Genomic DNA, 14047 nt, shown 5'->3' on the forward strand with positions numbered 1-14047 from the left:
CCAGACTGGCAGAACGTTGTATCTAAATGAGTCTGGGGTCCCGGCCCCGCTCAGCCCACCGCCGGTCTGGGGTCCAGGCCCCTGGCCCCCGACCCCGCTCAGCTCGCTATTGGTCTGGGGTTCTGGCTGCCTGCCCCTTGCCAGCTGGGGTCCCAGCCGCTGGCCCCGCTCAGCCCACTGCCAACCTGGGGTTCTGGCTGCCGGTCCCTTGCCAGCCAACGTTCTGGTCTCAGGCCCCGCTCAGCCCGCTGCCAGCCTAGGTGAATGGAACCCCAGGCCGGCAGCGGGCTGAGCAGGCTGACGGCTTAAGATCAGCATTTTAATTTAATTTTAAATTAAGCTTCTTAAACATTTTGAAAACTTTGTTTACTTTACATACAACAGTAGTTTAGTTATATTATATATAGACTTATAGAGAGAGACCTAATAAAAAACGTTAAAATATATTACCGGCATGCGAAACCTTAAATTAAAGTGAATAAATGAAGACTTGGCACACCACTTCTGAAAGGTTGCCGACCCCTGCTATACTGTTTTGTAATTAGTGTTTGTTTTGTTTGTTTGTTTTTAAAAACCAGCTGTAACAGATTTTGACATATTTGGATAAGTTGTTCATGGGAGCACTTTTAATATGATTAAATTGATATAAACTAGTGTAAGAAGACAAACTTCACTGAAGCTAATAGTTACACCAGGGTTTAAACTGACCTTTCACCGGCATGGCTCACACAGTTGGTAAAATGCCAGCCTTAATGAAGTCAATGACAAACTCACTGACTTGAAGAGGGTCAGGATTTAACCCTGCTTATACACACATATAAAGCCCAATTGGAGGGAATGTTCCCATTGGTTTCAATTGAACTATTTACATGAGTGAAGTTACTCATGACCATGAGGGTTTGCTACACAGGGCCCTTTGAATCTGTAGGATATGTGAGGCCATCCAGCTCCTGTTGAATTAATGAGAACTTTCCCACTGAAATTTCATGCAAGTAAGGGGGTGTGGGCCTGATCCTAAGCTCATTTAAGTCAGTGGGAATCTTTCACAAACTCCACTGGTTTTGAACAAGACTCCGTGTAAGGTGGTTGGGGTTTTTCCCCTTCTATCATCCAAATCCTGCTCACTTTACTAACTCAGGCATTGTTCCTGCACCATAGAATTCAGTGGAAGTTTTGCAAGTGACGTCAGTGGGAACAGGGTCAATATAGCAGTCCTATGCCCATGTCAGCAGGATTTGGCCCAATGACATCTGCCACAGCTTCCAAAAGGTATTGAGTCTCTGTAATGTTTCTAAAACCACATAAACGATTTCCAGAAAAACAAGAAATTATAGTAATGGAAAAGAACCAGGACTCTATCATTCACCTCTTCCAAGTGCAGATGACTCTTTACTGGTTAAAGAAACCTCAATATAATAATATACAATTGAACAGCATCTTGTGCTTGGGAATCTAAAAATGGTTTACAGACACTGTATCCAATACTGGAATTCTCATGCAAGAAAGCAGTTGCAATGACGTCATTAGGACTAATTGTGTGTTTTAAGGATTAGTTGTTTTTAAGGATTGCAGGGTCAAACTTGCAAATTATGTAATCAATCCACCATGTGCATGCCCACGTGCACATATGCATTGCTGTGCCCATTTTACAGAGAAGTAAACTAAAACAAGTAAGTTATGTGATTTTCCAAAAGTCACACAACTTAGTAGGGAAGTTGGGAATTGTCTTGTGTTCTTGTTTCCTGCTCTACTTAGACAATACCCCTTCCATATACAAATCTAGTTTTTCCTACTGTTGTGCTGTACAGGTCACACTTTATAACATACAGTTCTTTAAAAAAGTTAAAATACCCTGTGGGAGTGGAGGGGAAGAGGTACCTCTAAAAGCACTAAATTTCTGAACTGAAAAAGACAAGGATGAAGTTGCTAATGAGCAATTTGACTTAATAGCACTATTCATGTTGCTTATTCACCCCCTCTCTCCACCCTCTTACACAATGAAGGCTTGTGACATCTGAAATTGGGTATTAGCAACTGACATTCAAAGCAGCTTTCAGAGCCAATTTATAGCAAAGAGGGGGTCACCACTCCTCTTTCAGCATCAAGGTGGAAGGAGCAGGGAAGCAGCCAAATCAGGAGATCTAATTCCCCTCACACACACAAAAAAAATGCTTTGGAATGTAGCTGAGTGAGCCAGAGGAAGAGCAGAAGAGATAGAAAGGGCACATTTCTGTACTTGCCTTCCAAAGTCTAGGGGAGGGGAACAAGAGAGATCCACCAGGGATCTTCACTCTTCTTCTCTACAAAGTGGGGAGGAGAGAAGAACATCAATTGCCAGGTTACATTTTAGCACTCCCTCTGGCTCTGAGTGACTGCAGAGTATGCTACAGTGCTGTCTCAAGTTACCCCAAGGAAGCATTCATATCCTCCTCACACTGAGCAGGAAAGGGATTGGGATGGTGGCAGAAAAACAACCTACAATGCAAGTTTGGAGCAAGTTCAGTTTGCAGTTGATGGGAGAGTGCAGAGGTAAAGCCACTGGTGGGTGAATGGATGGTTATGAAGCTAGTATGGATGGTTCTCAGTTTGGTTAATTTAAAATGTTCTTGTATCAGCAATTATTAATAACAATCACAGATTTGACAGTGTGACTGTATGAAGTGGTTACAATTCAGGCTGTAACTAAGGGAGGAAAATGAAGGAAGCAGTCAAGAGAGTATGGAGCACTTGTGGAAGGGGACATGAGCGATGGAGAGAACAAAAGCAAGATGACGTTGTGGACTGGTGCAACAGCCTTTCCAGCTCAGTACTGTTGTATCTTAATAGAAATTGCAAAACCAGATTGAACCAATTGGTTTATGGAACTAGATCAACTTTCCGCAACCAGTACCAGATGCTTCACGAGAAAGCAGATTTTAATCCTAATGCAGTGTCCTAGCAAGAATACGTATTCAGAACCTAATTCTTATCCTTATTTTTATGGGCACCAAAGTAGCTGCTATATTATTCCTAGCTTGTCTCCTGTATTCTCCAACTGAGGTAATCCACATACCCTATCATGATGCATGTTCTTCTTCTGAAGGCTGTTTGTAAGGCATCATCCATGGGTCTGTTTGCAGGGCTGTCATGACTGTGGATTATGTTTTATTACATACTTTAGTAGGAATTATGACATTCTTTGTGTCAAAAGTCAAGAGCTTCAAGCACAGAAATAAATATTGCTTGGAACCTTAGTATGTACAGATTAAAAAAATGGGCAAGTGTAATTATTCCCACTTCACAGATAGGGAAACTAAAGCATACAAAAGTTAGGTTCACACAGCAAGTCATTTGTATAGCCAGGAATAATATACAGTTGTCCTGACTCCCAGTCCCAAGTCCCATTCTGGTGCTACATTGCCTTTCCCAATTATTGTAGTTGTGGTCAGCATAGAGCATTAGGATGTGTGAGGTGCAGTGTATGCATGATACTTAAATAGGGAGGACCCCTTAGTTTACTGATGGAAATGTATAGGACATATATCTTTCAAAGTGTAAGTTCCCTTAGGCACCATCATTTGCTGCCATATTTAGACCATTATGGTGCAACACAAAACATACTATTCCTAGTTTAAGAACTACCAACAAATCAAGTGTTCGACAGTTTGCTGACAGTATTTGCAGCTCTACTGGGAAGTTCAGCTGTGGAGAAAGCAGTCAAGGAAAAGGCGAAAATCAAGCCCACTAGAAAATATGTTCCACTGACTTTCAGTGGGATGTGTGCTCCTAAGTCATGTAGGCTGGGTTTTTAAAAGGGACATATGGATTTTAGGCACCCACATCCTATAGAAAGCTAATGGGACTAGGGCACCTAATTCCTGTACACTCTGTTGAAAATCTTTGAAGGCTCTGTGGCTCGAAAGTTTGTCTCTTTCACACCAACAGAAGTTGGTCCAATAAAATATATTACCTCTCCCACCTTGTCTCTCTAAAATCCTGGGACCAACTTACTACAAATACATTGCACACAATTTGAAGCCTTTGGCACATTTGAAAATTCCATCCTACGTTCCGAATCATGAATTTAGAAACCTAGCTTTAGGCACACAGGTTTGAAAAAATTGTCCTATGTTCCCTCCCTTAAATGCAATAGAGTTCTTTTTTTTTCAATGTGGAATCCTTGTCCTCTCCCTTGGAGAACAGGGTAGTCCAAACTTGCCTTGAGTTTCTGTTGTGTATATTGAGTTTTTGTTGACTGATACTATATATAATGCTCCTATCTGACATGAAGGATGTAGTAACTGATTTCATCCCCTGTACTTTCAGACTGACTTTAGTCAAACTCCTTGCCCTGCAGCATTCTTTGTGCTGCCTGGGAGGCATGCATGTAAGGATACTTTCATGGAGCTGTCTCAAAGTCCATCCTGACTATGAGATGTGACTCAAACTTTTTCCTGTACTCCTTTGCCTAATTATTGCAGGGAGTCTGGAGAGATTAATATCCAGGTAGGATCTAAATTATTCAGCAACCTTGGAACCTAGTATCCTGAAAACCTCTGTAGCTTTTAACAAGAATGAGACTGCAATACAACTGTCTCTTTCTCCCTCCAGCAAAAGTCTGACAACACTACTCAGTGAGGAGACAAAGTAGTTTGGCTTCAAAATGGGGAAAAATGATTCCTAGCAGTTCGAATTTGCCTGTGTGAGGAAGTTCTTAACTGGGACGTACCTTACCCGGAGCTGTGGAAATTGAAGATGGTCTTGAAGGCTCTGCTGTGCTCTTGCCTTGCCTTTCTTACTCAGTATGAATCTTACTCAGGCAGAAGAGGAAAGTGTATATCCTCTCCTTTTTGAAAACATCTATTATGTATGAATGGGAGAAGGGAGGCTTTTCTTATGGGAAACATAGATGGAGAGAGGCTAAACATGTAAATCAGTCCTGAGAGAGAGGGAAGATGGCACTTATGTAAATATGAAGTAGTCTGCCATTTGACCCTGGGAGCTGAAAAAAGAAATCTCTTCTCACCAACTTTTATTCCTTTAATAAACTGCAGGTAGCAGTTAGAACATCCTTTCAGCTTCCTAAAAACCTTGAGGGATGCTGGGATTATGATTTCTGCCCTTTTCTCATGACCTTTGTATTTCCTTACCACTTTGTACCTGATACTTTATGATCTAGAAAAACTGCATTATTATGGTACTGACAATAGGAAATTTTAGCACAATATAACCTGTATTAGTCTGTAAATTAGCCACCTTATTTTTCAGAAAGCCAGTTCATGAAATTGCTTTATTTTTATCATTGACTTTGGTGCTGATCTAATTGGAGAGGAATGTAAATTGATTTTTAAAAATAGCAATGTTTTGTAATCCAAAACACACTATATCAAACAATTCTCTAGTGTTTTGTATACCAGACACTTATTTTCCCCATCTTTTTCTTGCATATAACAAAAACGTGCATTGTGGTTATATCTGAATATCCATCTGATCTCCTTTTTCTACTTTCACCAATGAAAACAGTGGGAACAAAGTAGAGGAGATACGTTTTTTCATCTTGCTTGGATTTAGAACTTGGCATGTATGTTACAAAAAGTGATTACATGAATGATAGGCAAGGTTCACACATTCCCTGCCTAGACATTCATTAGGAACTTCAGTGCTGCAATGTATACCCACATTAATTGTTTTAACTCTTGGCTCTGTCCATTCTCCCACATTCTTGAAGTGTCCTATTCACCTAGGCCAAGATATTCATAAGCAACTATTGATTTTTGGAGTGGTATAAATATATTACCAACCACCTGACCAGGAGGGTGATAGTGACTGTGAAATGCCATCGTGGCTAAACAACAAAGTAAAAAAAGCAGTGAGAGGCAAAAAGGCATCCTTCAAAAAGTGGAAGTTAAATCCTAGGGTTGAAAATAGAAAGGAGCATAAACACTGGCAAATAAAGTGTAAAAATACAATTAGGAAGGCCAAAAAAGAATTTGAGGAACAGTTAGCCAAAGACTAAAAAAGTAATAGCAAAAAAAACAAATTTTAAGTACATAAGAAGCAGGAAGTCTGCTAAACAACCAGAGGGGCCACTGGACGATCAAGGTGCTAAAGGAGCACTCAAGGACGATACGGTCATTGCAGAAAAACTAAATGAATTCTTTGCATCGGCCTTCACGGCTGAGGATGTGAGGGAGATTCCCAAACCCGAGCCATTCTTTTTAGGTGACAGATTTGAGGAACTGTCCCAGTTTGAGGTATGATTAGAGGAGGTTTTGGAACAAATTGATAAATTAAACAGCAATAAGTCACCAGGACCACATGGTATTCACCCAAGAGTTCTGAAGGAACTCAAATGTGAAATTGCAGAATTACTAACTGTAGTCTGTAACCTATCATTTAAATCAGCTTCTGTACTAGATGACTGGAGGATAGCTAATGTGACGCCAATATTTAAAAAGGGCTCCAGAGGTGACCCCAGCAATTACAGGCCTGTAAGCCTGACTTCAGTACTGGGCAAACTGGTTGAAATTAGAATAAAGAACAATATTGTCAGGCAGATAGATGAACATAATTTGTTGGGAAATAGTCAACACGGTTTTTGTAAAGGGAAATCATGTCTCACTAATCTACTAGAATTCTTTGAGGGGGTGAACAAGCATGCGGACAAAGGAGATCCAGTGGATATAGTGTATTTAGATTTTCAGAAAGCCTTTGACAAGGTCCCGCACCAAAGGCTCTTAAGCAAAATAAGCAGTCATAGGATAAGAGGGAAGGTTCTCTCATGGATTGGTTACTGGTTAAAAGATGGGAAACAAAAGGTAGGAATAAACGGTCAGTTTTCAGAGTGGAGAGAGGTAAATAGTGGTGTCCCCCAGGGATCTGTTCAGGGACCAGTCCTATTCAACATATTCATAAATGATCTGGAAAATGGGGCAAACAGTGAGGTGGCAAAATTTGCAGATGATACAAAATTACTAAAGATAGTTAAAACCCAGGCAGACTGTGAAGAGCTACAAAAGGATCTCTCAAAACTGGGTGACTGGGCAACAAAATGGCAGATGAAATTTAATGTTGATAAATGCAAAGTAATGCACATTGGAAAACATAATCCCAACGATACATATAAAACGATGGGGTCTAAATTAGCTGTTACCACTCAAGAAAGAGATCTTGGAGTCATTGTGGATAGTTTTCTGAAAACATCCACTCAATGTGCAGCGCAGTCAAAAAAGCTAACAGAATGCTGGGAATAATTAAAAAAGGGATAGATAATAGGAGAGAAAATATCATTTTACCAATATATAAATCCATGGTACGCCCATATCTTGAATACTGTGTGCAAATCTGGTTGCCCCATCTCAAAAAGATATATTGGAATTGGAAAAGGTTCAGAAAAGGGCAACAAAACTGTTTAGGGGTATGGAATGGCTTCCGTATGAGGCGAGATTAATAAGACTGGGACTTTTGAGCTTGAAAAAGAGACAGCTAAGGGGAGATATGATCGAGGTCTATAAAGTCATGACTGGTATAGAGAAAGTAGATAAGGAAGTGTTGTTTACTACTTCTCATGACACAAGAACTAGGGATCACCAAATGAAATTAATAGGCAGCAGATTTAAAACAAATAAAAGGAAGTATTTCTTCACACAACGCACAGTCAACCTGCGGAACTCCTTGCCAGATGATGTTGTAAAGGCCAAGACCATAACAGAGTTCAAAAAAGAACTAGATAAATTCATGGAGGATAGGTCCATCAATGGCTATTAGCCAGGATGGGCAGGGATGGTGTCCCTAGCCTCTGTTTGCCAGAAGTTGGGAATGAGCGACAGAATGGATCCCTTGATGATTATCTGTTCTGTTCATTCCTTCTGGGGCACCTGGCACTGTCGGAAGACAGGATACTGGGCTAGATGGACCCTTGATCTGACCCAGTAGGGCTGTTCTTATGTTCTAAAACTGTAATATTATTCTTACGTTAATCCTCTTCACTTTGTTTTTTAATGCAAACTAAAAATCCCATTTCTCATCACAAACATGCATCTAAAATCAGTTAAGGCAAAAACAAAACATTTATCCCAATCCGTATATGGTACAACATTGAACATCCCACTTGATCTGGGGGTGTTTTCTGATATTTAAATCTCTTGGGGGCATCTGTTGCTTGTAGAAAAGTGTCAGATGGATAAGAAAACTGCAAAATGGAGCTGAGGATTTATATCCCCTATGTGTGAGCAAAACTACATTCTTCAGCTGTAAGAAGTTAACCATGATGACATTTATTATAAACTATTCCAGTCTTGGTTGACATTAGCATTCTCTGCATTTAATAATACAGCTCTGTAATACAGCTGGTGTAAGTAGCCATTATGAATATTTGTTGTCAATTTACCCCTGAAACTTTCAGAATTTGCCCCACCATGTCCACATCTAACATTTAAAAAGAATCCCAGTATAAGTTTGTGTGTGACAAAAACTGAATGAGAGCTGGGCAGTATTGTTTTCCCTTTCCCATAGGCAGAGGTAAAGGAAGCCAGTACGCCCTGGTACGGCATACCGGCAAGAGCCATTGCGCCGTACCGGGGCGGCCCATCTTCTCCAGGTGGTAATTTAAAGGGCCTGGGGCTCCCAGCAGCGACCTCGAGGGATCGCAGACAATGACACCCAAAGTTTCACAGGTTTTATTTTCCATGGGTCTTTTGGTGACTGAAGAGTCTGATCCTTGAGCTACTGGCTCATTGGCAGACATTGCATGTGGTGCTGGAAGACAGGGTTGGGCTGTGATTGCTGCGTGACTGTTGTCTTTCCTTTCTTTTCTGGCATTTTTCTGCAACCAGGGCAAGCAATTTTCCTCAAAAGTGGACGTTCCCTCTCTGACAAGTCTTTGCCAGTTATGCCTTTGGACGTAACCTTTGGCAAATTATTAAGACATGATCCAACAGCCAATCATATCAATGGACAATATCCTAGTAATTTTTGGGAGGATTGAATTGGAATGTTGGCTCAGTGCCTCAGTTTACTCTTCCATTAAATGGATGTAATAATAACCTCCAAAGGGTTGTTAGACTTGTGGTGATAAAAAGACCAGTATCTTTAAGTGAAAAAGCACTATGTTTTGAATAAGTGAAACAGAAGTTTTTTTCTCTTAAAATTTAGTGGCAGCAAAGTAAAAAAAAACCCACACACTATTTTCCCTCCCAATTTATTATTAACATTTTGACATATATCAGGGGTGGCCAAACTTACTGACCCTTTGGGCCTAATGAGACAATCTTCAGAAGTTCGAGAGCTGGGACACGCCTGGGCGGAGGGTCTCAGGGCTTCAGCCCCATGGTGGGGTGATAGGGCTAGGAGCTTCTGCCCTGTGTGGAGGGTGAGGCTTGGGGCTTCAGCCCCGTGGGAGGTACCTGCCAGAGCTTGGGGCCTCAGTCCCACTCCTGCTGAAGCCCCAAGACCCTCCTCCCCAATGGGCAGAAGAAGCCCCTAGCCCCATCAGGGCAGAAGCCCTGAGTTCCCCGCTCCCAGTCCGGAAGGCAAAGAATTGGGGTGGGGCATACAGGGCTCCAAGAACCCCACTTTAACTGTAAAAGAGCCACATGCGGCTCTTGAACCACGGTTTGGCTACCCGACATATATCATAATAATGCCTAGAGACCACCTAACTTAAGACCCAGTTGCGCTAGGTGCTCTCCAAATATACATGACAATTGATGCCCTACATGGAATTCTGCAGGGATTCTTCTTAAAAGTTAATACAGCCTCAGGCTCTATTAACTGTTAAATAGTGCCTATTTGCATTGTGGAAACTCTCTTCAGGAGTAGGATCCAAGTGGAGAAGCAGATAGTGAAATTCCTGGCTGTCCAATCTCCACTGAAGCAGTTCTACCAGAGAAGGGGTGGGGGCTCTGGAACTGGTGACAAGTGACAAGATCTCCAGTGGATCAAAGAGACCTGTGTGGATGTCCAAGGATCAAGTGATACTGTTGTGCACTAAAAACACTTCTAATGGTCTGACAGAGATGGTTCTCCAAAGGGCTAGTGACATGAAAATATATATAAAAAATATATACAGATTACATGTGTGCACATGAACTGATTAACTCTGAGGAGTTTAAAAAAAGCAACTCACTGCAAACTACAAATCTTCACCAGCTTCATTTCCATACCCCAGCTCAGAATTAAATAAAAGAATCATACTGCACAGGTGAGATACTGCTTAATGATTTCCTGACAATTGAATATCATTAAAATCTCTCTCTCTCTGGATTTTAAATATAAATTTGTACCCCAAGAAGTAAAAAAATTACTGTAGCCAAGTAGTTGCAAGATTTAAATTAGTCCAACATCATTTGGCCTTATAGTAATCATTAGTAATGGACACCTCGCTTGCAACTGATTTATGTATTTCCCCCTACAGCAAAGTCTTCAATGATGTGTGGCAAAGATCTCAGTTCAGTGGATGATTTAGTGAAGGAAAAGTAGACCTGTATATCACAGAAGTGGTACACAATAAATGTTAGCAACGTGGTTAGGAGAGTATCTAATCACCTAAGACTAGAGATGGTCTAAAAAATTCCATCAGAACTAACAAAATTGAAGTGTTCCATCAATAAAGTTTTAACTTTATCAACTCAACTTATTTTACATTGTAATTTATAAAAGTAAAAACATAAAAGTTGAGATTTTTAATTTTATTGATAAATAATTTAAAATAAGGGTCAAGTCAATAGGCTGAAACACTTCATTTTGATTACATCAGAATTTCAGAACTTCTGTTCATGGGAAATTTTGAAGTTTTACTCCAATTTGCAACAAAAGAGTTGATGTTTTGGAGTTTCCCATGAAATGGGAATTCCAGGTTCTGCCCAGCTCTGCCTAGGACTATACCATCATTATTGTACAGTATACCATGGTCATACAAGACTTTCTAGCAGTGATGGAGTTCTGGTCCTTTGCTCCAAAAGCAGAAGCTGCCCCTTCAAGATAGAATGGTAACACTCTCAGGGCTTATAATACACACTGAGCAGTTCTAATTTCATCCAGTAGTGAACAGCAATACACAAAAGATTACAGTCCGCAACCACTAACTATTGAAGTTCTGATAATGAACACAACACTTGTTTCCCGGTATGTTCTATCCACAGCTTCACAGACATTCTAATTATTTCACTGCTGTCATGGTTCAGTGATAATAAAAGTGTAATAAAACCTAAACGCAGATGAACAGCAGAGCTATATACAGAAAGCCCAAGTTGATATGCACTGTTCAGTGCTAATAGTTGTGTAATAGATTTAGAGATTCAGTTTAAGAACCCAGAACTTCAGATGATTACTTGACATGCATCTCCAAACAGTGTGAACCTCTAAGGTCTGCAAAACTGAAAATTTCATGGGAACAGACTCCCTTTCTTTCTTTGTATTTTTGCCTTTTTGCTTCAGATACTGGTAAGAACTCGGTAGTGCAGAGACAACAAAAATATGTAAGGATTGCTTTTTCACTCTTCCCCTCCCCCCCGGTTGTTTTGGTTCATTTCTTGCATAAATGTTTGATGGAGACAGATTCCTGGTTTATCTGAAATGGTTCATTTACCCATTTTTGGACAGTTGATGGTTCATCTACCCCATTTTTATTAGTGAGTTGTGCAGACATTTATTTCCCTTTGTACTTCCCGTGCACCCCAAAACTTTAACATACCTGAAGGAATATCTGGGTCTATAAATATCAATGGTAACCTTCTGTTTCTCTCTGTTTTTGGTGATAATTGCCTTACGTGCACTTAGGGTGTGTAAGAAATGTGAAGCAAAGCTGAGGTATGTGAGGAGTTTCATATATGTATGAATCAACCCTAATGAAAAGTAAAAAGACATGGCATATTCATTCACAGGAGTCCTGGCAAAAGAAACCTGAGGTTTATTTCCTGGCCTTAGTACCTCTGACCGAGGTTAAAATGATTGATACCCCTGTACAAGATCATGTACTCTGTAAATCATTTTGAAAGTTTATGTATTTTTAATGTTTAATTTTTAAGACTACACTTCGTAACATGACTCTCTTCAAGCCATACAAACTTGCAAACTATGGACCTAATCCTGCACTTGTTACTCAGATTTATTTTTCATTCAAGAAAATTGATTTTTTTCCAGAGTGATGCCTGCAAGACCAAACCCTGTGTTCCTAGAACCAGTCCAGAGAATGTCAACACCTGTAAGAGAACCTGCAGTCCCTTGAACATTTAATAGGGGGCTAACTTTTTCAGTCATTATTCAACCCCTAAACAAACAAAAAATCTACTCACATGTTTTTTCCTGACTGAGGACTGCACCATTTGGTCTGCATATAGTAATGACAAGGGTTTTGCATGAAAAGAAATTATCACTATTATCACGAATGATCATGTTACCAATAAATTTACTGAATTAAATTGTATTCATTTCATACTAGCCCATTCATTATAAAATTAGAATTATTATTTTGCATGCTGAAGAAATAATTGTGCGAAACCAAGTAGAAACATTTATGACTGGCACAATCATTGTATGGCAAAAATGTGCTTTTAAAAATATCAGAATTTACAAAGAAGTTTTCTATGAAGAGCCACAGGAAACATTTCTCTCCCAAGCACAGAAAATCACTCCTCCCCCATTCCATATCCTTAGACAGTTTAGTCAGCACGTTAACAAGATCCATCAAAATCTAATAAAGCAGCTTCATTAACATAATTATCATCTTATTAATAATTCACAGGTTGGCAAGAAGTACAGTACTGACAGTATTACAATACATCATTTTAAACCAGAAAAGACCATTTCTGTAATGCTCATTAAGGTGATCTCTGCAGAAGTAAAATTTGCAGTACATATATTTGTATTTTCTTAATGTAAATGCATAGCATGCATCCACTTATTTAGCAGCATCTCCGAACAATGTTTTGCCATATTTGTTCTGCAAACTGAGGCTAAGCCACCCAAGGCACCTCTGAAAAAACATATCGGCTTCCCAGTAAAGAATCCTATTAGAGTTGAAATATATTGTTGCACTAAGGTCCTAAACACCAGCAATACTCACTAAGTCAGTGGTCTTCATTCTGTCCTCATTTAGGTCCTGATGCAGACCCCATTGAAGTCTATGGCAAAATTCCCATTGATTACAATGGACTCTCTGGATAAAGTCCATACACTAATATATAAGAGATCTCTGAATCAGGCCCAGTGCTTATTATGTGGGCTCAGCAGATTTGAGGATTAGATCATATGTTTGACAAGAAGTTTTCTGACTACTGCAAACATTTTAATATAGTAACAATAAAATAAAAATAATGAATTACCTTTGAAGATATACTAAGTGTTTAAACTCCATTACCACAGAAAAGCAGGGAAAGAGTCAATCCACAGTGGGTACATACAAATTTATAATGGTATTGGTTTATTAAAAATTTATTAAAAAAAAACACTTCCAGCTGGCAGGCAGTCGGGATAGAATGGTCACACAAGGGGTCAGGATTGCTAATGGAATATAATGCCTGTAATGTTCAGGTCACCAAATCAAATCTGTTGGAGAGTAGGAAGTGGTGGTATATCTGAAGAGAGTTAGTGTCTCTGTCCTGAGCCTAATGCAAAGTTTCCACATATCAAAACCCATTGATACATTTGGAAACAATTACAGTCTCAGCAGAGGATGGAATGGGCATGGAGACGGAAAGAAATATCATTTCACCTACTAAGGATGGTGGACCCTCCAGAAGGCAGGTACATTAGCAGGGTCATGTAAAAAAGCTTAAATTGCTGCTGCCTATGCTGCTATGAGATAATTGTTCATCTTCAAGATCCTGATCCTTCAAACCCACATGCACTGATAGACCTGTGCACCCACCCCATTGTCTTTGGCCACATATGAGCTCACAGGATCAGGACCCATCACTTTTCACAAGCACTAAATACTTTGGGTGAAGTCCTGACCCCACTGGTGTCAATGCCAAAACTCCCATTGATTTGAACATGGCCAGGATCACACTGCATTTTTAAAGAAGTCATACAAGTGGTTTGTAGCAGTTAAAAACAGTCCACTCAAAGT

General features: G+C 39.9%; 1 protein-coding gene across 1 annotated transcript in view; it reads left to right on the plus strand.

The window, feature by feature from the left end:
- Positions 1 to 14047, plus strand: part of CNTNAP2 (contactin associated protein 2) — a 1641691-nt gene that overhangs the window by 36876 nt on the left and 1590768 nt on the right. The window lies entirely within an intron of this gene.

This window comes from Chrysemys picta, chromosome 2 (genome assembly GCF_011386835.1).
Source record: "Chrysemys picta bellii isolate R12L10 chromosome 2, ASM1138683v2, whole genome shotgun sequence".
NCBI lineage: Eukaryota > Metazoa > Chordata > Testudines > Emydidae > Chrysemys > Chrysemys picta.